Raw genomic sequence first — 25,886 nt, 5'->3', positions numbered from 1 at the left:
GTGGTTCCTTATTGCATAACTGCATTTAATTAAATGTGGCTTTGTTGTCATCTAATTAAAATAATTTATAACTAAAAAATTTACTCTTAAATTAAATTATATTAAAGTCAATTCATCGGGACAAAAGTTACGTATATGTCTTATGAGTGTGTTATAGTATTAAACAGCACTATACATTTCTTACAGATGAACTATATAATTCATTGGCTAATTGAAGCAAATAATTTATTATAATAATTATGTTTTATTACTGAAATGTAAATAGCTTACTGGAACGTAGTCATGTTTATGAAAATCACATGTATCGTATATGTCTACAAATAAAGCTCTTTGGATGTTAGAATGGGTTACACAAGAAAAGAGGATCTATTTATAATAAAACTTTTATTTTAAATTACAAACATTATAATAGTTGATGCCCTGGTGCTAGAGACGATACCATTAGGGATAATCACACAATTTGCAGCTGACTGTATGGTACACTTGATGTAACAATTGGATTTGCTGACTGATGCTGAGTTTTTGTCTGTCTTCGTGACCTGCAGCAAAGAAAATCTTTTAACATAGTAAAAAATATTACAATACTATTAATACAAAAATATTATTATAACTATAAATAAAAGGTTTATTTTTAAAAAATATTTTTTTTTAAATTTAAAGAGTAGACTTCTTATAAGAAGCGAGTTTAGTATTTCAGACTCAAATGTGTTTTAGTTAGTACGTTAAAAATATATGGTGGCACCAAAACATTTTATCATAAACTCTGCAGGTAAAATTGTCGATGTAACAATTACTGATGTATATTTACAACGTTTAATCAGATTTAAAAGAATTCGATTAATTAGCTACTTAAATCCATAGCCTTCAGTTGAATAATGTATTAATTAAAAATGTCATTCAAAATAAATTTGAATGATTGTTGTATGCTGTAAAACTGTGAAAACATTTAACAATATTTGGATATGTGTAAATAGTTTTGATTTAAAAAAAAATATATTTTTTCAGTTATGAATTTTTAAAGATTTATAAATAAAATATATATCTAAAAGCCTTGTTTGATGAATTATTTTGTCTATACATATTTCAGATTAATGAACTTTATAAGTGAAAATAAAAATAAGTACTTTTTCTTCGACAGTATGCAATAAAATTAATTTTCATCGAGGAATTTTATTAGATGATAAAATACGAAATATTTTCATATCAATTAAGTTCGGGCATCAATAAACTATGTTCAAAAATGTATATTTGGTTTGAATCCTCAATTTATTGTTGTACTACAAGAAAACTGATAATATAAATATGATTGTAATATAATTTTTGGAGTGGTTGCAAATCATGTAATTTAAGGCATCTCTGTGCAAAAATTTAAAATATGGCGTAGTATCTACCTATTTAATTTAAATCAAGTTCGTTTAGTAGAAAGGATTAAACAGGCTTAAAATTGCAATTTATTTAATATCTTTATATAATATACACATAATGTAACAAAATCAATCTAGTAATATATAATTTTGGAGCAGCAATATATATGTGAGTGTATTATAATTACATTCTTTGTTATCGGACACACCAGTGTTTCCACTGGATATTCATTGTCAATTTAAGTTGACGAAATATTCACTTGGAAATTGGATTTTAATTTAATTATCTTCAAAATTGAACTGTATGCAGATCGATTAGTATGTGAAGCACAGGAAAGACATTTTTTTTATATAATCCTTCTTTGAAGGAGTATCACTATCGCAATTAATAATATTAACATTATTTTATTTATAACCGCAATTAATTGGCCTACCAACTGTTCTTGGCCCGGCGTTATGCTCTGGGCCATTCTGTATACTGTTGCCAGTATTTCTTAACCTGGGTTTCAGAAAATTTGTTTGTAAGTCAGCACAACATGCCAGCAACAGTGACGTCACCGCTGATGCAGGAGCCTCATTAGCGCGGCACGATGGACGCGACGCGAATACAGTATTTTATAACCAATCACATTCGACACATCAGTGACTCCAGCAAGACAAAATTCGTGAACTCGACAATAATATTTTTCTAATTCCATCGAGTCGCGGCTACGAAGTTACTGATACGAGCGTCCCAATTTATGTTTATATTATAATGGTTAAACTGGTGCATTCATAATAAAATTATGTTTTAAATTTTTTGGGTATTGTTTAATATATTAGTTTGTAAATACTTCAAAATACCTTCACTTTATAAATTTCCAAAAAATATAAAATTCGTACTAGATAAATTTTTCTCTAACATGTCATTTAAAACAAATTTATGGACATTTATGGCAGCCATATATATATAGTTAGAATGTAATGGCAAGAAACATTATTTACCTAAGTATGTAGATATTGTATGTCATGGTACATTGGCTCAAGGCTCGGGATCTAGGGATCCGTGGCAGCCATCTTGGATTACGTTACTTCCGGTGGCCATATTGGATGACCTTGACCTTGAATTTTGACCCCTGCGTACATATTAGATTATGTTGGCAATTTCTTTTCTAGAACATTACACCATTTTGAATTATGACATCATGTCCGCCATCTTTAAAATCTGCAATTATTAACTTAGGAAATCGGAAAAAAATTAAAATTTATAAAAAAATATTTAATAACATTTTAATTTAAAAACACGATGGCATCACCACTGAGCGCCCCACTCTTGTGCATTGCACTTTTTGTTACGACATGATCATTGAGTTCCCCACTCCTGTGCATTGCACTTTTCGTTATAATGACATTATCACCGAGCATTCAACCTATGTGTTTAGCACTTTTCATTATGATGACATCATCAAGTGCTCCACTCATGTTCATTGCACTTTTAGTTATGATGACATCATCGAGCACCCCTCCTGTGCATTGCACTTTTCGGTATGAAGGCACTACCAGCATCTTTTGGAGGCAGCCATTTTGTTTTCATTTAATAGAGACCACTATCTTTATTTAATCTTTGTTTCTGGTGTTGGTCCCTAAAGTACATCAGTCTCGCTTTTCCTCATGCATGTAAGGTTGAGTTTCTATTTCCTACCAATGTTGTAATAAACCTTATAAACCAAGAATATATATATATATATTTTTTAAAAATCCACAAAATCTACAAAATTATCAACAATTTTGTTTATGATATTGGTTGAGACCACCATTTTTTTTCTTAAAGACATAATCGTATACGATATTTATATGTATACTATGAGTTATATGCTAAAATGTATATAATTAATCATCTCATCATTGTGCATTCAATGGTTAAAGTAAATTAATTATATATTTAAAAATAATTATTAAACTAATAACTTTCTTCTATAAAATTTAATTTTATTTATTTACTCTATCCTAGATGTTACACTGTTCAGGAACGAAATTTTTCAGAGCCCTCACTCGCAAGTAAGCATGATCGTGCCTGTGTATTCGTTTATAAAAACTGCATGGAAGCAGATATTTAAATGTTTGCATATGATTTACCTTGAGGAAGGCAGGTTATATATTAAAATAATGAGCAATATGTAGGCAACATTTTATTTATTGAAATGAAGTCAGACTTTTCACAATTCAGAGTAACAAAAAATCCCAAGATGAGAAATAAACTAGTTACACTAATCGAAACTATATACAAAAAACTATATAAAAAGAAGATACTATATACAAAAATTTACAGCAAATGGAAACTATATACATAAAACAACCACCTTATTTACAGAAAACCAAAATATTACCTATTTATTTGTCATCTCCAACATAACCATGGGGGAACATGCGAATACCGTCCTCCCATATCGTGTGCTTGTCGTACTCCCATGATATGGCCAGCTTATTTGTATACTCGCTATAGAGTATATGCTGCCTCGAGCATATGGCTTAACTGCAACCCTCCTTGAGTGGTGGTTTTGCAGGGCATCCAGGTAATCGCTAAACTCAATGCAGTTTTTGACCATACAGTGCTGGATGCCCTTGGTTTTCTTCTCAACCATGTCACCACACTTGTAACAATACAGTTTAACCCGCAAACCAACAAACTCACTCATCACTTCCCCCCTCACCTGTTTTTAAACTTTTCAACAAAATCTTTGTTGATGGGGAGAAGCAAGGGTGGTCCAGAGGGTATCAGCTAGAATCGAATTCATACATGAATGAAGGGTCGGCTTTGAGGTCAGAGTAAAAGTCTGCTGTTTGTATTGCATATTCAAAACTATTAGTGCCAATGTAGGCTATATGAATGTTTTCATGGTATCTGGGTTTCGTAGTATCATAGTGGAAACTATACATGAGAGTCTTTGAAAGGTCAAGTATTGCGAGTCATGCATATATCGGCTTGTCAAAAACGATGGTCTCATGGTTCAGGTGGACAAGAGATAAGTTCTGTTTGTACATTGTGCCATCCTTGAAGGATGGACGACATACGAGTTACTTAAATCTCTAATCGGAGCACACAACTCCATTTTGAGTCTCCATCTTTTCTTCCCCGTCAATTTACCGAAGGTGGAGTTATGGTGAGCTTAAAGAACTCATTTTCAAACTCGTTGGCTGCAGAATTGTGCTTGTTGGTGTTGAGTGGAATCAGTGGCGTAGCAAGGTTTGAAGTGCCCTGGAGTATAAATGGCTCAAGGCCCCCCCCCCCCCCCAAAGCAAAAGCAACGAACATTACACTCTAAGCAAGGAACATTCACTCCCATAGCCCCACCCATTTTTTTACAATATTGTAGTCACTATATTGTGTTTTTTATCGTTGATCATTAGTAAATAGTATACAAGGTATTATATAGTATCCGTCACGAATTCTGAAGCTTGGCACTTTAGTAATTGAACTTAATGCTTATTTATCTTTATTAACTTCTTTTAAAGGAAATATTAAAATGATTGAGATTGAATGATCATGAACAGATTTGACATCCGTTTAGGGAAATGTTTGTAAAATTATTAATACCATATTAGCTGCTCAGAACCAAGCTTTAGAATTCGTGCAGCCTACTATATTTGATTACGTGTTTGTTTAACTGTCGTAAATTTTCATAAATAATACTGTGCAACAAAAGGGAATCTGCTTCTATATGAAGGCATAATATTTAAATTAAGCTATTCTTCTTTTTAAATATAAGTTTCATAAGTAAACAAGGTAGTTCACATTGCATTTAATTGCGAAATCAAAGTAAGAAAATTAAAATTTCTCAAGTAATGATTAAAAACAGCAAACAATTTTTCATTGTAAAAATTTTTCATTGTAAAATATATTTCCATTTTGTTGTACAGTTACAGTTTTTTGTTGTATGGTTTCCATTTTTGGTGTATAGTTTCAGTTTTTCGTTGTATAGTTTCCGTTTTTGTTGTATAGTTTCCGTTTTTGTTGTATAGTCTCCATTTTTGTTGTACAGTTTATATTTTTGCTGTACAAAATATGTTCTTAATTTACTAAATTAGATTTTACCTACACATTACTTATTATTTTTTAATTTTCATAACCTATATCCCCCAAGGTACTGATACTTATAAATGTCTTAGAGAATGGTAAAATGTAATTATACACAAACATTAAAAATATCTGCTTCCATGCAGCTTTTAAAACACGAGTACGCAAATATGAGAAGAGAATATTACTTGTGAGTTAGGACTCTGAAAAATTTATGGTCCGCTAAGATGGGGTAATAAATGTTTTTTTTTTTTTTTTTTTTTAAATTATCATTACTTTAACTATCGCACCCACAACGATAGTATTGATAACATATTTTAGTTAAAATCTATAAATGATAAGACTTTAAGAACAAATGGTGGTTACAACAACAAAATGACTGTGGATTTTGTGATTTATTTTAACAAAATTTGCGAATTTTTTTTGGTCTATAGGGTTTATAATAATGTTGGTAGAGTATTGAAACTCGACCTTACATACACTAACATACTTTAGAAACCTACACCCGATGACGACATCCATAAGATGAAATCAAGATGGCGGTCTCCAGCAGACATAAACAAGATGGCTGCCTCCAGCAGGTGCTGGAGATGTTATAGCAGCATAGTGAGCAATACATAGGAGTGGGGTGCTCGATTATGAGATGATGGATAAAATTTATATAAATTATATATAATATTTTTTTTTAATTTTTTTTTCCGATTTTATAAGTTAATAATTATGATTTTCCAAGATGGTGGACGTAACAAAATGTCCAACACATAGGAGTGGGGTGTTCGATTATAAGGTGATGGTGAAATTTAATAATTTATTATATAATTTTTTTATTATTTATGATGCCATAAATCAAAATGGGGGAATGTTCTAGAAAAACAAAATGGTCGTTGGGGTCAAATGTCAAGGTCAAATCCAAGATGGCCACCGGAAGTGACGTAAGCCAAGATGGCCACCGTGTCATCATAACAATATATAATATAGAGAACATATAAAATATAGAGAATATATTATATAATATACGGAGAATATATCAAAGTCACGAAGACTGAAACCAGTGAATCTTTTTTTTTTCATGAATGAAAGTACAATTTTAAAACTAGTGTCTGTACTCTAATGTTTTGTGTAGGATTCAGTTTAGCGAAATATAGTGATTATGGTGCTGATGTTGCCACTCAGTAGCCACCCATGTCTCTGTTGATGTCGGTGTACATAGCCTTCGTCGATGGATTTACATTAAAGGGTTTTTCATCAATTATTATTCTATGCATCCCAAATTGTTCGTGGTGCTATTTTTTTTTCCTGATTCTATGCACCCTTATTGTTCGTGGTGCAATATTTTTTTTCATGGATGTTCAATCTTTGTTGGTGGTACATTTCTGCATTGTGGTTATGATTTTATGGCGGACGAGATGTTGGTGGTTGGGAATCCTTTTATGGACCTTTGTTGTTTGTGGTGCAACGTTTTCTTGGTTGGTGGTGGAGGTGATTTTCTGCATCATCGTTGTTTGTTTTTCCTGTTTATGGATCCCGGTTGTTTGTGGTGCTTTGTTATTGGTTGGTTGTTTGGTTGTTGTGTGGTTTGTTTTTGCACCTTCGTTGTTTGGGTGGTTTGTTTCTGCACCATGTTTGTTTGTTTTGATGTGTTTTCATGGTTGGTTGGTGGTGGTTATGTGGTTAGTTTTCTGCACCCACATTGTTTGAGGTGCTACGTTTTTTTTTTGGATAGTTGTTTGGTGGTGGTTTATGGTTTGTTTCTGCACCCTAGTTTTTTATGGTGCTATGTTTTCTTGGTTAGTTGGTGGTGGTTAGGTGGTTTCTGCTCCTCTCTGTTTGTGGTGCTTTGTTTTTATGGTATGTTGGCGGTGTTTTGATGGTTTGTTTGTTTAGCACCCTAGTTGTCTGTGGTGCAATATTTTATCATGCATTTACCATCGTTGGTGGTGATATATTTCTCAATTGCAGTTATTATTTGGTGGAGGATGAGGTGTTGGTGGTTGGGAGTATGTTTCTGCATTGTGTTTTTGATTTGATTGCGGATGAGGCTTTGGTGGTTGGGAGTCCGTTTTTGAATCTTTGTTATTTGTGGTGCAACATTTTCCTGTTTTATGCACCTACATTTGATTGTGGTTCTGTGTTTTGCTTGTTAGGTTGATGGTGGCTGGGTGGTTTGTTTCTGCACCCTAATGCTCGTGGAGCCCTGTTTTCTTGGTTCGGTTTTAAACCGATGGCTATTTTTACCCCGATGGGTTTTTACGCCGATGGGCTTTCATCTATGGGTCTTTAAACCAATGAAATCTGCCTGTTCGTTTTTTTTCAGGTGTCATCGATATTTTCTTTTACACCGATGGTTTTTTTACATCGATGGATTTTACAGTCGACGATACACAAGATTTTGGCATTGTTACTTCGTTGACATGCATGATTTAAGGATTGTTTAATCATTTTAGGGTAATTTCAGTGTTGCTATGTGGCAATGCATCATAGTTAATGTAAGCACGTTGCTAATTTCCGGTAAGCTTGCATCACTGTAATGCAGCCTTTAATACCAGAGTATGACTTACTCTAGTATTAATGACGGTTCCAAGTCCGTGAAAACTCAGAGGTGACAGGATAGAGAATGTGAAATGGAGAGCCGTTGTGATGGAGATGGAAAGCCAGGGGAGCGAGCATGTTTGTGAGAGGAAGATAGAGAATTGCGCTTCTACATTCAAAAGCATAATATTTGTAAAATGTATATTAACAAATATATATGTATAAAATTTTTAACTGTGAGTTTGATTTCTAGAACAATACCTTTTCCATTTGAATTAATTTTGTTTTAATTGCTGATTTTATTTAAATATTAATATTATTTAAATTACTGAATAATTAAATGATTATTTTTCATCATTATATTTTTAATGTGCTTTTAAAGAGTAATTAATAAAACTTTGCTTTTGTAATTTTTTTCTGCACACACAGTTTTGAAATAGTAAAATTAATAAACTTTACATTTGATGTGAAATTCAGAATAAAATGGAATAAAACAAAAGACATTGGTATAATTTTTTATTTACAACACTTCATCCTCCTGCGCCAGTCATTTACAGAGGAAATGATATTTAAACAGTAATGCATGTTTGGTTCTCGTAGTAGAAAGGATTCTCATAGAGCCACAGCTTCAGTAACTGACTATTACAATGTGCACAGTAGAAAATTTTATAAAATTAATCACACTTTTTAAATTGGTTTCCATACATCTTGATAACTCCGTTGAAGGTAGGACAGTTTCCTTGTTTACCTTAACAAATTATTTTGGCACTGCACTGTTCACTTATAATAAGTTTCTGTTGGCCTCTGAGGCCATAGACTGCATCGTCTTCATGGTAGACGAGGTCCGACAGCACAGTTTTCACTTGGTCATAGTCTACATCACCATCATTCTGCGATATAGAGTGCACTTTATAAGTCAGTCTTCGATTATCACTTTGTGATTGTCTAAAACAGACCACTCACACGGTGATTAAACAATGTATATGTAAGATTTGGTTTCATTACAACCGATGACGGACGTCACGGAAAGTTGCTTAACTGCGTGGCCCTCTTGGGACGTAAGACACTGGGCGTTGCACACAAACACGGTCATTGTCAGTACTCACAGTTACACACACATGCGAAGCTGGAGTGACAACGCTACGATGCTGACTCTGCGTGGCCGGAGTGCTGGCTAAACAAGGCTGCGAGGCTGGCCTTAACGAGGTCGGACGTCTAGATGCTCGTGATGGAGGTGGTACGGCTCTCAGGAGCTGCAAGCTTCTCGTCGCTTCATGACTACGACCTCGTGTGTGGTGTGTCGGACATGGAAGACATATCTATGTCACACTCGGTACATGGCAAGAGGTCTTAAATGTCCTCATCCTGCTGTAGGCACAATGGCAGGAATTTGTAGACGTGTCTAATTTTTTGCGGCGCGTAAACAAGCAGAAATTCTTTCGGCAGGTATGCTAACTCCGTCTCCTTGTCAAGAGATGCTAGCGTACGAACTTTACCGAACGCTACAATCGCCGATAAGATCTTCTCCCCGCTCGCACAAGGAAAAATTAACTCCTCGGTAGACGACTGGTGCGGGCAAGGAACTGATAATCGGGTCGGTGTTTATAGCCTAAAAGGAGGGTGAAAGGGGTAGAAGGATCAGACAATTGGGTGGGAATGTCCGGAAGAGAACGGTAAGGGGAGGGGTGACAATTTCTTGAAAAAGGATGATAGGAGGCGCGTTGGTTGAGTAGTTAGATCACTCGTCCCCCACCACGGTGATCCGGGCTCGATTCCCAACAGGGTTGCAGCTGGATTTTTTGCAATCGGGAAACGTGGTGGACATTGCCGTGGGCTGTGGGCTTTACACTCCAAGTGATTCCACCGCCGCTCCACAGCCCATGTCATCCCAGGCTGCCGGGACGACAGGTCTGTCCCTCGAACAGGGCAGCCGACCATGTAGACCCTGCCTCAGGCGGCAAACTACAACTACACTAGCTCCTTGGTCCTTGTTTTACCACTTCAGAACTAGGGGGAGGGGGAAGGGCCTCCAGCCCAGAAGCCACGGCACAGCGGCAGCACAAGTATGCGGCGAGATGTGATACACACCTTCTCTGTGGAAGCTGCCGCAACAGCCAGCAAGCCGCTCTGTGCCAGCGCCTCTCCCTGACACAGCTGTGTGCTGATTGGTCGAGAGTTGATCTCGAAAGAGCCAGTGATAGCACGAGTCCGACAAAGTTGATGAAGGTGATCATCAAAGATGGCAGCTTGGTGTTGTATTCAGCCTGTAGAAATATTAAAAAATATTATTATGTGTTCGGACTGATGAAAATCATATGATCAAATGAGGTGGATAATAGCTTATAGGTTGAAACTATTTACACATAAATATGTATGTTATCAAAGTGATTTTGTAGTCTTGAATCTAGACACATGAAACAAAAGCATGCACAGTAATGCGCATGAATCGTTACCACAAAGACCTTCTCACTATAAGGAATTAATTATTGTATTGGCAAATTTTACTATAGGTTGGTGCTTTTTTGGGAGATAAAATTTCAGTTATAAGCTCTTTAATTACATTTTTCGTTTAAATAAGTATAACTGAAATTACATAAACAATTAACATGAGTCAAAAATCCATTGCGTATGCATCTAAAATCACGTGTGTGCATGCAATAGTATTATTATAGCTCTTATAAATACCGTTAGACTCAAAATACTCATTTATTAGGTTCATGTGTTTCCTTATACATGTAAGCCAGACTGCTACGGTGAATGACTGACATAGTCGCCAATACAACAGTCACTTATACTTCACATAAACTCTCTCACGTTTGGTAATGCTATTCAATACAGACCTACTCTATGGCTTTTACCCTAAATGCTGAACTCAAAATTATCCATATCATCCGTTCGCCACCCATCCGCCCGTCAATCACGTGATCTGCAGCCAATCAGATGGTTCGGAAAATCCTTCCATCAGTCAAAACCTTACCAAGCTTTAACTTCCGAAAGACGGACTATGAAATAGCCTCCAAAATGTTAGCAAGATCTACATTTTGCCGGCCACCTTTCCTATATTAAAAGGTTTTAAAGCTTGTTTTAAATTTTTAGCTGCTTTCATTAAATGTTTTAAACTTATTTTGAACATATTTTTAAGTTCGATGTTCTTTACCAAATTTGCCCGAGATATAGAAGTACGTATAAGAAATAACGTATGTAAAACTGAAGATAAATTAATAAATATGAGAGCAAAAAAAATGAGTTTAATGATTTATAAGTGCTTGAATTTAATGATTGTCAATCTACACAAGAGCATTGTCTCCACGATGCAAGCCTTCCAGTCAGCCGGCAGCTCGGGATGGAAGTGTTTGACGGACACCAGGTTCATGGCGAGTCCGTCTAACGCGACAGTCGCCTCCCATGGAGGCTCTGACACAGTAGCAGTGCTAGTAGCAATGCTGGAAACGTATGTATTCTGCCTGGCTGCCAACTAACCAATGAATTGTTGTTGGCAGCCATTTATAAATGCATTGGACACATTAGCACTTGGCAGTTAAAGCTTTATAAAAATACGAGAAAACTTCGTAGGGGCAGTGAAATCACCAACACTGTCGGGGACTGAAATAAAAATCTCTAGTTGGTAAAAGTTAACAAGAATGTTGTGCCCTGGCAGTATTTCCATTGATGCTGTGACCGTGTGCTTGGTCACGAGATGTTTTGTTTTTAATATTCTACATTTAAAACATTTAGGGAAACAAGAGAAGCAAAACCTTACCTGTTCACCTTGTGCAATTATTACATCTTGTGACATCACAAGTCATACATAGGCTACTGCTGTGTGCTGCTAAAGACTAACCTTAAAATAAAATAAAAAACTACGAGGTTTCCTTCTAATGCAGCTTCAAACTCAGGGGTTTTAGCAAGAAGAATAATACAACCGGAAGACTCGCCCGTGTATCGATTAGTTTGACTGCTTTAAAGAACCTTCTAGAATCTACTGTAACCTTCCAGACTTTCTAATTCACCCTAGAGAGTTTGAGAGGCAATAGGAGGGAGAGGGAGGAATATAGGATATAAATACTCGGGGTTTTGGACAGTTCAGGATGGAGCAGCAAGGACCATCAAAACAACGCCACCATGAATCAATGGCATCAGTGATAAAGAGAGAGTGAAGAAGGGGGGGGGGGGGGAGCTCGAGAGTATGGAGGTTATTGGAGAGCTAAGTATAATTTTTTTGTTTGTTATTTTCTTTAATGGCCAGTAATTTTTCTATGTTTGATATGTTTGCTGTTATACAATTTAAAATGAGAACAATAATTTTATGAATTTAATAGCTCTGGTATTTATTTTAAGTTTGGTTGCATTTTTTAATTTTATAAATTTTTTTAGCGGTTTTTTGGGTAGCGTAAAATTAAGTTGATAAGGCTGGTGACTTTGCGGACAGGTTAGTAGATCCTTGTTATTTTAGATTCTTAGAAAAGCGATGTATTTTTATTGTATTTTAATACATAGATTTTAGTGTGTATTATTATAAGTAGTATTTTTATTAAGGTATTTGGTATTTATATTTTACACGTGGGTTTTTTAGGACATTATATTTTACGTGTGGGATTATTATAACTATTATAATTTTTCCTTGGACTTTTGTGTGTGATGCACCTAGTAAAGTAAAGTAAATGTTAGTTTTTTGGTGCTCATAATACTCTGCATTTGTTTGCACTTTCTGCACTTTCTGTGCTGTTTACTTGGTGGTCATATTTGTTTTAGAGAATTAAAAGTTACTTAACTCTCCAAAGCCTTAAAATTATTTGCAATTGTATATTGTGTTAAATTTCATAAATTAAAAACTTATCGCTCAAAATTTGGGGTTAAAGTAACTTGAGATATACATTTAACAGTAGAGAATGTTTTTGTGATAATTTCGCGTGATAAAAACAAAATATATGATAACTTAATTGTACCTGAAAAAAATAATGATATCATATTGATTATTTTGTATTGTTTATGGAAAGTTGGGTTTTTCCTATATTTGTTTGATATTTACACTTCAATAAATTTAATAAAATTTAATTATGTTCTACCATCTTCTAAAGTGTTCAGTATTTAAGTTATTTTCTCTGATTTTTATTTAATATGCAGTTTAGGCCCCATCTGGGCAAGCAAGTGTTTATCTTGTGAGTTGGTAATGAGTTGGTGCTTACAGTGAGTGTTTGGGACCAGATGGGACCGGTCTCAATGTAGAGAAATGACATCACTTATACGGCCTGTGTTTACACAGCCCAAAAATCTAGTACGTCTACAAAACAATAGTATAGAATACAATAATAACTTCTTGATAACTAACCAGTCTTACCCTCCGTATAACACATACAGGTATATTATTATTGTCGTAATACTCTTTATTGATATATTAAGAGCAATAAGCCGCTTCTGATCACAATCGATTATTACATCACATACCATTATTTTCTGCCTGGTTATGTCATTATATGCTAGGATAAAAATAACCGCAACATAGATAGGAACTTTTCGTGGTAAAAAGTTGAGATTCCGCATGTTTAGTGCTGATTACACAAACATGCTTTGTAACTGGCAATCCATGGTGTAAGGTGATAGACTGTGCGTACAACATTAATGAAAATATGAAGTTCAGTCAAATCGTTTAGCCTCCTGTTGTAACCCCGAGGACTGTGAACTGTATAAATAAAATTTAAATAAGAACATTATTTTTATGAATTTAATAGTTCTAGTATTTATTTTAAGTAAGGTTATTATTTTTAATTTTACATTTTTTAGCTGTTTTTGGGCGGTGTAAAAGTAAGTTGATAAGGCTGGTGACTTTGTGCACAGTTTGATAGAGTCATGCGCGATGTATTTTTATTGTAATTTAATACAGTTTTTAGTGAGTATTATTATAAGTAGTATTTTTAATAAGGTATTTAGTATTTATATTTTACACGTGAGTTTTATAGGACTTTATATTTCACGTGTGTCGTGCGCCGCCGCTCCAGGGGTAGGGGGGTTAGAGGGGTGGTAGCAGCTGTTCGGCGCAGGAGTGGAAGTACGAGTGGCCGGCCAGACATGATGCACGCGCGTGTTATTCACGGCGCGGTGCGGAACTTGTTAGTCGGACGAGTGCTATCATTTAACGATGCCAGCGGGACTCGTAATTTTGTGCGAGTCTGGAATTCCGCCTGACTTGCTACGAGAATATGTTCGCGGTGTGCCGCGTGTGTGCAACCGGCGGCAATTACTTCATGTTGACCGAAGTATGGTCAGTGGCGTGTGCCTGGAGCTGGCATGCATTGCTCGAGGTGGGTGGTGTCGGGAACCTGGACAACGCAAGTAAGTGCTCATCAAAGCCTGCATAAAAATATCCCAGGCTTGTTTAGAGAAGATTGTTTCAACTACGGCGGTGTCAGTAATTTGCCAAAGTTCGGATTTTATGAAGCGTTTTTCACAAGTTCATACATTTTAAAGATCCCCCGATTTGACAGAAAATGGCATAACGTGCACAACTTAAAAAAAAATCACTGAATTGCAAGAAGACCTCTGAATTGTCTTGTGCGGTTAACCATTTCAAAGTAATGTCTATTTATGAGAAATTTTGATAAATGTTTTGAAACTCACACACAATTTAGCAAATTCTTAAAAATCCATGGCATTTTGTAATTTAAAAGTAAAGGCTAGTTATTATCAATTATTCGTAAATGTAAAATTTTAATCAATCATTAAAAATAGTAATTTGTAAAAAGGTATTTTCAAGGTGCTACATTTATATGAATTACTTTTAAATGTATATTTCTTTTAGATGTAAGTCTAGGGAAACTGGTTACAGGTTCCATATTCATGTTAACAATATAAATTTAATTTGTCAAAGGTGTGAAACATTCTTAAACGACTCTTAGAGTAAAATACAAGTTTAACGTATTTTCAGGTATTTCTTTATGCTACCATGTTTCTTAGTGTCCTCCCTTATTTTTTTTATAGTGTTATGCTGGTTTACGGGAAATATTTTGTTTTTTTCGCAGCTGTTTTATAATTTTAACTGAGAGTACATCATGCATATTTTTGTTGGTATTTTTAAAATTTCTTATGTTTAAGTTTCGCGCAAATAGGCGCTACTCCCAGTGAGCTGCGGACATTGTGGTTCGGAAGTGATAATGAGCCTTCCAGCCACACTGTCACAAGCCACAAGCCACACCAGCCAGCATTTGGTGACGTCAAGAACCCTGAGGGAGCCAATCAGAGCTCACCAGTCACCAGCGCTGGCTTTCAGCACTGCTACAGTATAACTACCCTAAGTTATCCACAGCCATTGTGTCTACCACTTAGAAGATGGTCATATGACCAAATTAAGTAATTTATTAAAATAAAACACGCTCAAAACCTCTCTTGTCAAATTAGACCAGCACTCCCAGTAAAAACAACACCAAGATAATATCATGGGATAAACACCTAAAGGGTGGGTAAAAGAGGTTCAATAATTGACAATATTTTAATCATATCTCAAAATACTGAAACCAACCTTTTCATGTTCAAGGTCAAAATTATTTGGGTGTTCTGGAATTTAAGTTTCACTACAAGTCACATCTCGATTTTCTCAGTTTATCAATTTAAAATTTTGAAGTTTCAGATTTAACAGAGAAAATATTTTTTATTAGGATAGTGAAAGTGACATGTAAACAACGACCCGAAATATGTACGATTATAAACAAAGATTTTAACAAAAAAAGCACGAACTTCAAAAAACAACTATTCCAAAAAAATTAATATGCACTAAAAAGTAATAAATAATAGTTTAAAAAATCTAAAAAAACACGCTTTATATAGAAAACCAAACTAAAAAATAGAAAATAAATTTTAATTAATTTGAAACAAGAATAGTGTAAAATTTTTTAATAGATATAAATTAATAATAGTGTATATAAGAAAAAAATGTATTTTATTTAAAAAAAGCGTGGGTTGCTTTTTAAGATATTATCGAAATGATAATCGTTCTACTCATATATGCCAATAAAATATTTATAACTATTGACACTATGCACCCCACGCTTTTTTTTAAAATAAAATACATTTTTTTTTTCTTATATACATTATTGTTAATTTATATTTATTAAAAAAATTACAATATTCTTAATTCAAATTTATTAAAATTTATTTTTTATTTTTTAGTATGGTTTTCTTTATAAAGCGTGATTTTTTTGATTTTTTAAACTATTATTTATTTTATACTTTTAAGGTTAGTTTATTTTTAATTTAAAGTGACGTATGAAATAAATTTTATAACAATGTAAAAAAACTTGATAGTTATAACACCAATTTACTAAAAAGTAGATTTTGAATAGATATTGGCTGCAGTTAAAATAAAATCGATAAATATTGTTTTATGTCAGAAGTGCCTCTAGATGTGGCTCAATTTTCTATTTATTACATGACTTTACTATTAAAGTGATTTTGAGTAGATATTGGCTGCTTCTAAAATATATATCCAATATAGCGTGTTGAAGAACTACAGTACTCAATAATTTCAATATCCTGCTATGAAAATCAATATATTCGGGAAGTCATTGATGTTTATTTTAAGTCAGCATATATGATGGGTGACCATAATTTGTTTGCAAATGTCTCACAAAAATTTTCTCCCATTTTTTCCAGTCCGATTCCACTGTAAGTTTCATTTGCATGCAGTTGTACCAACTACACTGGAGTATTCTAAAAATGTTTTAAAATTTCTATTTTTTTTTTGTCTTCTTTGATTAGGAAACGTTCACATTCTTTGTTGAAATCTTTAATCCACTGGTAAGCATTTGAGTTTCTGCCCGTGAATTAATAAATCATGAAATCTTTTGCAATTTTTCCTAAATTTTGAGTTTCCGATATAATTTTTTTTTTCTTCAAGAAATTTTTCTAACAGTTTTTCCAATATTTTATTTGATCCACTAGGTATAGATTCAGCACTTTTTGTTTTTTCCCCAATTTCTTCCAGGTACAAATCCTTAAACTGTAAGTTTTGCTCTCTATACAAATATGTTTTTGATATATCATCTGATAAACTTATCCATATTTTCCATGTTTGATGTCTTTTATTTAATGATTTACTGACCTTGGCATAGTTTAGAGTATTTGTAACTGCTTGGCGTAGATTTGCAGGTTTGTGTTCTAGTGGAATTTCAAAAATCTGCCCATCAGGTGTAGCTATTGCGGTTATGCATATGGTGTTTGATTTCCCATCTGCTCTTGGTTTCACAGCAAAATCAAACCTCAATTTTTCCATGTTTCGTGAAATATTTGCAGAAAATGTTGTTTTATAATAATGTTTCACTCTTGGTTAATTGGTAAAATGAAACAAAGACGTAATTATGTTTCTCTATTTAACGAAAGAAACAACATTTAAAGCCCCTATTTCAGGGTTTTTTTCTTCATATTTTTACAAATATAGATCATATTCTCTTCAAGAAAGTATATTGTTCACAATAATCATGACCCACTCTCACTTTTAATTTAATTAAATGTCACAATATTGAGTAGACTTTGTTTATATCGCGCCAAAGACAAACTGAAAGAAAAGAGTTCACACATGAGCGAAATGGTTTTATTTACAATGTGAGAACTCTTTTCTTTCAGTTTGTCTTTGGCGCGATATAAACAAAGCCTACTAAATATTGTGAAATTATATAAATTAACAAAAATCTTATTTTGCAAATTGAATAATGGAATGATCTTATCAAATTAGTGTATTGTCATCGGTCCTCGATCAATCTAAAAAGTTTAAATGAAATCTGGCCGTTTAAAGTGGTTCAAAATCGCACCCAATGGAGTCGGTTACAAACATACAAACAAACAAACATACAGGTGAAGCTAATATAAAGCGTGTAAAAAAATAATTGCGTATTCTTCTACAACTTAATAATCAACTTACTTATTATACTCATCAATATGTAGGTACGATCTATGTGTTTACCACGCAAGACGATAGATAGGTACCTACTCACTTCAAATCTAACTCAACACATACCTATGAATAACAAACAATGATCGAAATATTTTTTTGAGTTCTAAGTAAAATGAAATGAAAAATTTTATACTACTTAAAAGTCAATCCAATTATTACTATAATATAATGTAGTTACAACTATTGTAATTTTTGGAGTCGTCAGCCAAGGAAACATTACAATATACCTAGCAATAATAATACGAGAATATTTTAAGAAATATTTTTTTTTTACAAAATTACTTTTATACGAACGACAATATCCTGTGAGTACTGTGACAGAATACCAATACCTAATGAAATACATTTACAAATTAACGTTTATACGACAATATACTGTGACAATATCTGCGAACTTGAAACGACATAAATACCAATACCTAATTAAACCAAACAAACGAACTTTAATACGACACTATGCTGAGACATAATGTAACAAACGGTGATACGAAAATATAGCCAATATTAAACACAAGGAATTACCGTAAGATGGACGGTGTGAATATAGAACGAGAAAAGAATCTGAAACGGTTCCTAACCAAGTGACTGGTATCTGGCACGGCGGCGGGTCCACTAGACAGCTGCCCTCTCCCCTCCCGCCACGGCCGCTCGCGGCACTCGCCTCAAGTCGCGCGTGCCTCACCATTAACTATGTACCTACCTTGGCTGACACTGACTCATGGATGCCATTGACAGAACTGGACCAAATTGAAATGGGACTACACGGGAAGCACCAGCTTTCAAATAAAAAAAGAATAATCATAATCGGTTCACCCAGTCGAAAGTTTTGAGGTAACAAACATACAAAAAAAATTCAGTCGAATTGAGAACCTCCTCCTGTTTTGAAGTCGGTTAAAAAGGGGAAAATGTGTAGCAGAATTATCTATATTTATTAAGGAAGCATTCATTTTAATTAAACAATTAAATGTTGTTACAGAATGGTTGTCACCATCCCGTAAGGTGGTACGATTTTTCCGCCCTTAATTCTGTCGGAACACCACCAGCAACGCTCCGACAGTGCGCTTCGTTTACGCCAGTAGTTATACGATCAGCAAAGTTTCGCCCCGGCTAAGAAAAAATAGTCTTGGGCTTTCGACCGCCACGGCGTCGGAAGTCCACGCCAAGTGGAAGCCGAGCTTGCTAAAGAACGTTCTGGCTTTTGAAGTTTGTTGTGCCGAACGTGTGTTGTCATTATTACACACTCAGTAAACTATCTGGTGTCACAATTTGTGACTTAATACAAAATGCATGACATATCTTATTAAATTTATTGCACTATCCCTTAAACAAGAGCAATGGTATAAGAAAACAGTTTTGAAATGCGGTCTCACATGAATTGTTCAATTTGTTTTTACTTTTTTTCCGTGCTTGCTATTATTAAAGGCCTTAAACTGAAATTCTATCACGATAACTCGCTCGCATTGTTTCTTCTCTCAAGAATATTTTCAATAGATATTCACTAAGTGTAATATGATGGGTGTAAAAATTCTCACATGATTAAAAGTTGCGCGAATTTTCAAACTCATATTCCACTTAGTTAATATCTGTTGAAAATATTTATTGCAGGACCACAAATATAACTGAGGTATCGTGTCAAAACACTAGAAAAAGCCCTTGAATAAATGGTCGTGACGAAAGAATGTGTTACGCAGGTTGGTACTGCGTAACGAGGAAATCGCCCCTGCGGGCTAGTGGGATACCACCCGCCATACACTGCACGGACTCGGCGCGCGAATTTCAATTGATGCGCGTTGGATAGCAGATCCTCGGGTCCACTCGTGCCGAATCGCCTTTGATCGGAGCACGTGGACGTGGTCGGAAGTTTCCGAGCCGCGTTTCCGATTCAGGATGTCCAGAATATTCCTCGCTGTTTTAGTATGGAGCGCAGCGAGTATATAAGCAGGCTGCTAGCACGAGTTCCACAGAGTCTTCTCTCAACCGGCTGCGTGAATAATGCGGTGACCACGACCCGCACCTTCGATCATCGACGCCGAAAGGCTGCCCGCTGAGGTCTTCAAGCTGCGCACGGATCCCGAAAAAGGCGGTAAGAGAGGCCGCAAATTATACAAGTCAGTTACGGACTTGGTAATAATTCAGTGGTAGCCCAGTAACAATTTGCAAGTTGGCACGGGACTTCGGAAGTATAAAGTATGTGTCGGACTTTGCAGTAAAATGACCAAGGGGAACATGGAAAATTCCGCCGAGGGTCATGAAGTGGTTTGCGACTAGGAGCATAACAGAGTTCTGCTCAGCAATACTTAAAAAAAAAAAAATATATATATATTTTCTCGTTCTATTAATACGGTGAAAAAAAAAATGGTGCTACTACTTGATTAAAACGTTAAGGGCATAGTGCAGTGGCATTAGCGGGACTATCAGTCGTGGCGTTAAAGACTACCTATGAACATAAACAAGGAGGTAAATTTTTAATGAAAAACTGTTTTAAAATAATTTCAAGCAACAGCAGGTTAGGTGATTTGTCTCCAATTCTCTGCACTAGTATAGTGTTCGTTTTATTACCAAATAGTGTGAATTAAGAGCCGGCGAAAATGTGCAAGTATCAGGGAATCAGCACGGCGGCAGAGGTAGAATAAAGAAATTCGCTCCGTCGATGTTTCCGGTCCGACTGGGGTGATCAGGTCAAGGATCAACGGAAATAAAAAAAACACTCGCCGCTATCACTTAAACGACACTGAAGATTTTAGCCAATTTTATTTGGGGAGAAGTGTTGAAATTTAAATTGTGTTAGAAATATCTCGTTCCTAAGTCTCTGGTACTGTTAAAACAATGTCTAATTTTGATCTGTAAGTGAAGGTTTAAGTATTTTGTATTAAAAAGAATTTGTAATCATAACTAAAAGAAAAGGGTCCAGTTAGAATTATTTATTGAGGAATAATTCGTGTGGTTATGAGAAAATGTTTAAAAAGTAGTGAATGGTACGTAATTTTGTATAAATTTATTTCAGGTGTTTTGTTGGTAATCGCTGGAACATGAATTGTAGCAGTAATGTGTAACAGCCAACATAATAAGAAAATTTATATTAATGTATGAGGATTATATGTGTTTGTATAATGTGTGAATAAATCTCTGTACATGCCGTACTAAATATGTGTTATACATTGCTCTGTGTTTCCTTAAGCTCTTGTTGCCATTCTAATTTCCAACGACTAGGTAACAAATGGAAGAAAAAAAATCAACACGGCGCATGTGACCAACATGATAGCGATGTGTTGTTCATGAATGATGTGTTTAAAATGAGTGGATCTTAGAGCAAATGAAATCATATGATCCTATTCCTGATGTAAATAATCAGTTGTTTGGGATTCATTACCCAGAACGAAACATAAGAACGAAAACGTAGAGAGAAAGAGAGAACTTCGAAGTACTTCGAGAGAACTTCGTTTGGAGGAAGTGTGATGGACTGGCACTCTGTGTCCGTGTGTCCGTGTGTTCGGCTCACCAGCAGGTCGAGGGCGGGAGCGGCGGCGGCGGCCGCCCCCAGCAGCGCGGCGGCGGCGCGAGGCGCTCGCAGCAGCAGAGCGGCGCACAGCCCCGCGGCGGCCGCCAGGCGCCCCAGCGCCGCCAGCGCCACGCACGCTCCTGCCGGCACATGCGCGCACTACACAGCCCTGCGGCGTCTCTCGCACGCAGAGCAGAGGGCGCCTCCGGTTGCATACCATCGACAGTTTTACATTTTCAATTGTACCATTTGTTAATTTTCTAAGACCATAAAATAGTGTATTTTGGTACTATTTGTATATATGTGTCCGCCCACTGGCGTGTCAGGTTGGTAGGCCTAGACGCCTGGGTTCGATTCCCGGACAGATAGGGGACTTTTAAAACCTTCCTGGATTCAGCACTGACTGACGTTTACCTTCACCCCGTGAAAGGCAATGGTAAACCAGAGCAGAATCATCCTGCCTTGGCAAGCATGGGAGACGTCACGGCTTTCATACCGTGGCGTTGCCTGGGCTCACGACATCCAGTAATGGAGGAGAACGACGCATCATCATCAGTATGTTCGTTTACATCAAATATAAAAAACGCAAATATTTCACATTCCAGGGGATGCACGGCAAACACAGCGAAATTTGGCAACGTGTATAAATAAATAAAAAGCATCATAATTATTAAACTGTGATCAAAATAAACTCTCTGCCAGAAAACATACAAACACCAATTCAATAGAGCTAAAACTTAATTTGGCTCAACACAAGTAAATTAGAAATTCACATTTACCAAACAAAACTTTTATTATTAAATTTAGTACTTGTTGCGAGCATTTCTTACAACCAGGATTTCACAAACTAATAGAGTAAGTTGGACAGTACGAAATACACCTTTGCATAAAAGAGACCTAAGGGACATTTCTGCGAAAAATAATATTGTTCCCCTCCCTTGACCAACCAAACCAGGTTCCAGGGCATGTGACTGGCGGGAGTATCAAAAATACATATCTTGTAACATTTAAATATTGCTGCAACATTTCTCTTACCACCATTTTCCGAATATTTGTTGTCAGATTTATCAATTTTAAACGCAAACGAGTGCTGCCAACAATTATTTATTTGTTGATGCCCCATGTTGTATTGGCCAAAAAACAATTCATTTATATTTTAACAGCTAGTTTCACACAGAATGCAGATTTAAATTTAAGGATATATTAATTAAGGTTGCATCGGTAATGTACAAAACCTTATAAATTGGAAACAATGTTCTTGCCTATTTATTGACCTGCATCAGCAAGTGAAATATATATACTTAAATATATTTTTTTAACACAGTTGACATGCTCATTCATTATCAGACACAGCACTAATTTATTATTTTGGTACTAGCGGACCGAACCGACGTTGTTCTGTTCAAACGTTTTAAATTCTAATATTTACAGGAAATTTCCTCGAATATAATCGCAGCACCATCTGCCTGGTCGAACTGAAATAAAAATAAAACATTTTGGAATATTCTATAACGATTAAATAATTAATAAAAGTTTTTTACGCCATCTTCAATATTGAACTAACCGCTGCAATTATCGATATGACCACCATTTTGAAATTCCGTAATTTTTATGCTATAATTTCGGAAAAACATTTAAAATTGAAAAAAATTAATTTATCAAATTTTAGAAAAATATATTATTTAAAAAACATCGTGACATATTTCGGTACGGTCTCCATTTTATATTCTATAAAGTTTTTACGTTTCGTTTGGCCCACCATTATGGTTGTTTAGTTTCGTTACGACCGCCATCTTGGATCCTATATTTCTGCAATTTTTGTTAAGGTCACCATCTTAAAAATACGTAATTATTATCAAAAATTTGGAAAATATTTTAACATTTAGGCCAGATGTTTGGAAAAAGATTTTAAATTTATAAAAAACAATCAAATTTTAATAAATTATTATTTTAAAATTTACTTACATCATGGAGTCCACACTTCAATCACGGTGAAGGAAAAATAAATAAAAAAAATTATAACAGATACTTCCTCCACAAAAGCCACCAAAAGACTGACTTTCCATTATTAATGCCAATGTATATATCGCCAGCTAGTATGACGTCACGTCAGTCTTCTTGTTTTCATCTGCTGGATATCACTAATATGTTTTCGTCTGCTAGAGTGCGCTACCACCATGTCAGTTAAAATTTACCATCTAGAGTGGAGTAATAATCTTGAAATTTGTACGCCATCTTGAAAACTCGCAATTACTAAGCTATAAATTCGGCAAAAATTACAAAATTCATCAAGATATAAGTAATTATGTAACGATTGATTCGATGGATTCCTGTCCGTGCTACGATTCTTGGTAAATACAAAAATGTTATATTAATTAAAATTACTACAAAAGTGACATTGGTTCCAATGGTCATTGGATCAACAGTAGTAGGAGGAACGAAGGGGTTCTGGGACAATTGTAAACATTGCCTAATCAAAGATGTCAGCCCCCAGGAGATGCCGTCTGCTGGGGGCCGCCATCTTGTCGGCCTGGTAAAGTGAAAACATTGATTATGTAACCCTGACAACCAAACAGCATCTGCTGGAGGCCACCATTGTTGTTGACATCTATCGCTGGGGGCCGCCATCTTGTCGTCCTGGGAAAGTGTAAACATTGATTATGTAACCCTGACAACCAAACAGTGTCTGCTGGAGGCCAATATTGTTGTTGACATATGACAACTTAGTTCTACCATTTGTTGCTAGAGCTCGCCACCGTCGCTTCGAAGGCAGGAGTTGTGCACAATATAAGCTGGGCGGCTGGGGTTTGATTCGGGGGACCCAAGAATGTCGAGATCACGAAGAAGACACCTTACCAACCAGACCACCAGACCAGTTGAAGAGAAGATAAATATATAAAGAGTATATGCTTACATAATTTTTATGTTAGAAAATCGGGAAATTTTTTAAAAATCATTAAAAATTATTTAATCTAATTAAAAAATAAAAATCTTAAAAACCACTGTTGCACTTATCATTATGGTCGCCATCTTGGATTATATAAATGTTGCATGTTACATTACACCCGTCATCTTGGTTGAGTACGATGCCATCATTACACTTTATGTTATGACCGTCATATTGTATTCTATTAATGTTGCATGTTTCGTTACGGCCGCCATCTTGTAAATATTTATTTAACATCCGATTTTAATGAAAAAAAGTTCAAAAATCATTAAAAAATTAACTTATTAGAATTCTGATTGATAATATCGATTCTTGTCCTTGGTTCGAAACCAGTGAGGACTAAAAAAAAAATCAGATCCTTCCTCCACAGAAGCCACCTACAGACTGACCTACCATCAATACAAAGGTATATATCGTCAAACAGTATGTCGTCATGTCCGCCACCTTGTATTCGTAAGCTGGAAGCCGACATCTTGTTTTCGTCTTCTAGAGTGTGCTGGCAACATGTTAGTATAATTTTCTGTTCACCATACCTTTAACCTCGACTGTTGACATATAACTTAGTCATTGACCTTGAACTTTGACCTAGACCTTGAACTTTGACCTTGACCTAGACCTAGAACTTTGACCTTGACTTTGAACTTTGACTTGACCTTGAAATTTGACCTTGACCTTGAAATTTGACCTTGACCTTGAATTTTGACCTTGACCTTGATCTTTGACTTTGACCTTGATGTCCATCATGGATATGTCAATTTATGTTCAGTACATGCTACCAGGAGCTAGAGGTGGGTTGGGACAGCAATTTTCGGTATCAGTCCCAACCTGATACTGATACAGTAATGTACCTAGGTACAAGTCTCTGATACTTCTGTATCAGACGGTCCCAGGAGGCAACAAAGCTCCGCGTACGCAGACCGTGCGACCGGAAGGAGAATCTGATACATTATTTATCACGCCCGGTAATTCTCTACCTCTGTTACTCTCATGCCCGCCTGATACAGCCAGTATCAATCAGTTCAACATTCACTGCAGTTCGTCCTGGCCGTGTATCACCATTTTGCGGGCTGTCATGCTTTGTAGTTAGTATCTTTATAGTGAAATAAGGAATGGATAAGTGCACGAAAAAGACTTCATTTGTGTGGAATTTTTTCACGGAAAATAATGAGTTTGCTAATTGTAATTTGTGTAAAAAAAAACTGAGTTATAAATCATCGACTAATCTGAAGAAACATTTGAAACGTAAACATTGATATAGTATGCTCACTAATGTACCTATCTGTTTTTTTATTTTTTTTTTGATAAAATCGTGAATTTTTAATGTATAAAAACACTAGTTACTCATTGTTTTCGAAAAAAGAAAGTCCATATGTTGATTACATCTGTTATTAGTGTCAACTGAGAATTTATTTGCATTTTCATAGCTGTTAGGTGCACAAATATAAATATTATATCTTGTATTAATGTACTTTTTAATATTAAAATTTCATTAGTTTTATTATTGAACGAGACGGTGCACGCACTGCGCACTGAGCGTACTTTGAAGTACGTAG

At 35.3% G+C, this 25,886-nt stretch overlaps 1 long non-coding RNA gene across 1 annotated transcript; it reads right to left on the bottom strand.

Annotated features, from left to right (window-relative positions):
* Positions 1–351: 351 nt before the first annotated feature.
* On the bottom strand, positions 352–21,456 carry LOC134531486 (uncharacterized). The gene is made up of 3 exons (XR_010075007.1): positions 21,387–21,456; positions 10,036–10,211; positions 352–539 (listed from the first exon to the last, which is right to left on the bottom strand). It is a non-coding gene; the product is annotated as an uncharacterized LOC134531486 (long non-coding RNA).
* Positions 21,457–25,886: the final 4,430 nt, after the last annotated feature.

Source organism: Bacillus rossius, chromosome 3, assembly GCF_032445375.1.
Source record: "Bacillus rossius redtenbacheri isolate Brsri chromosome 3, Brsri_v3, whole genome shotgun sequence".
Taxonomy (NCBI): Eukaryota; Metazoa; Arthropoda; class Insecta; order Phasmatodea; family Bacillidae; genus Bacillus; species Bacillus rossius.
This window is presented reverse-complemented; position numbering and strand designations above follow the sequence as displayed.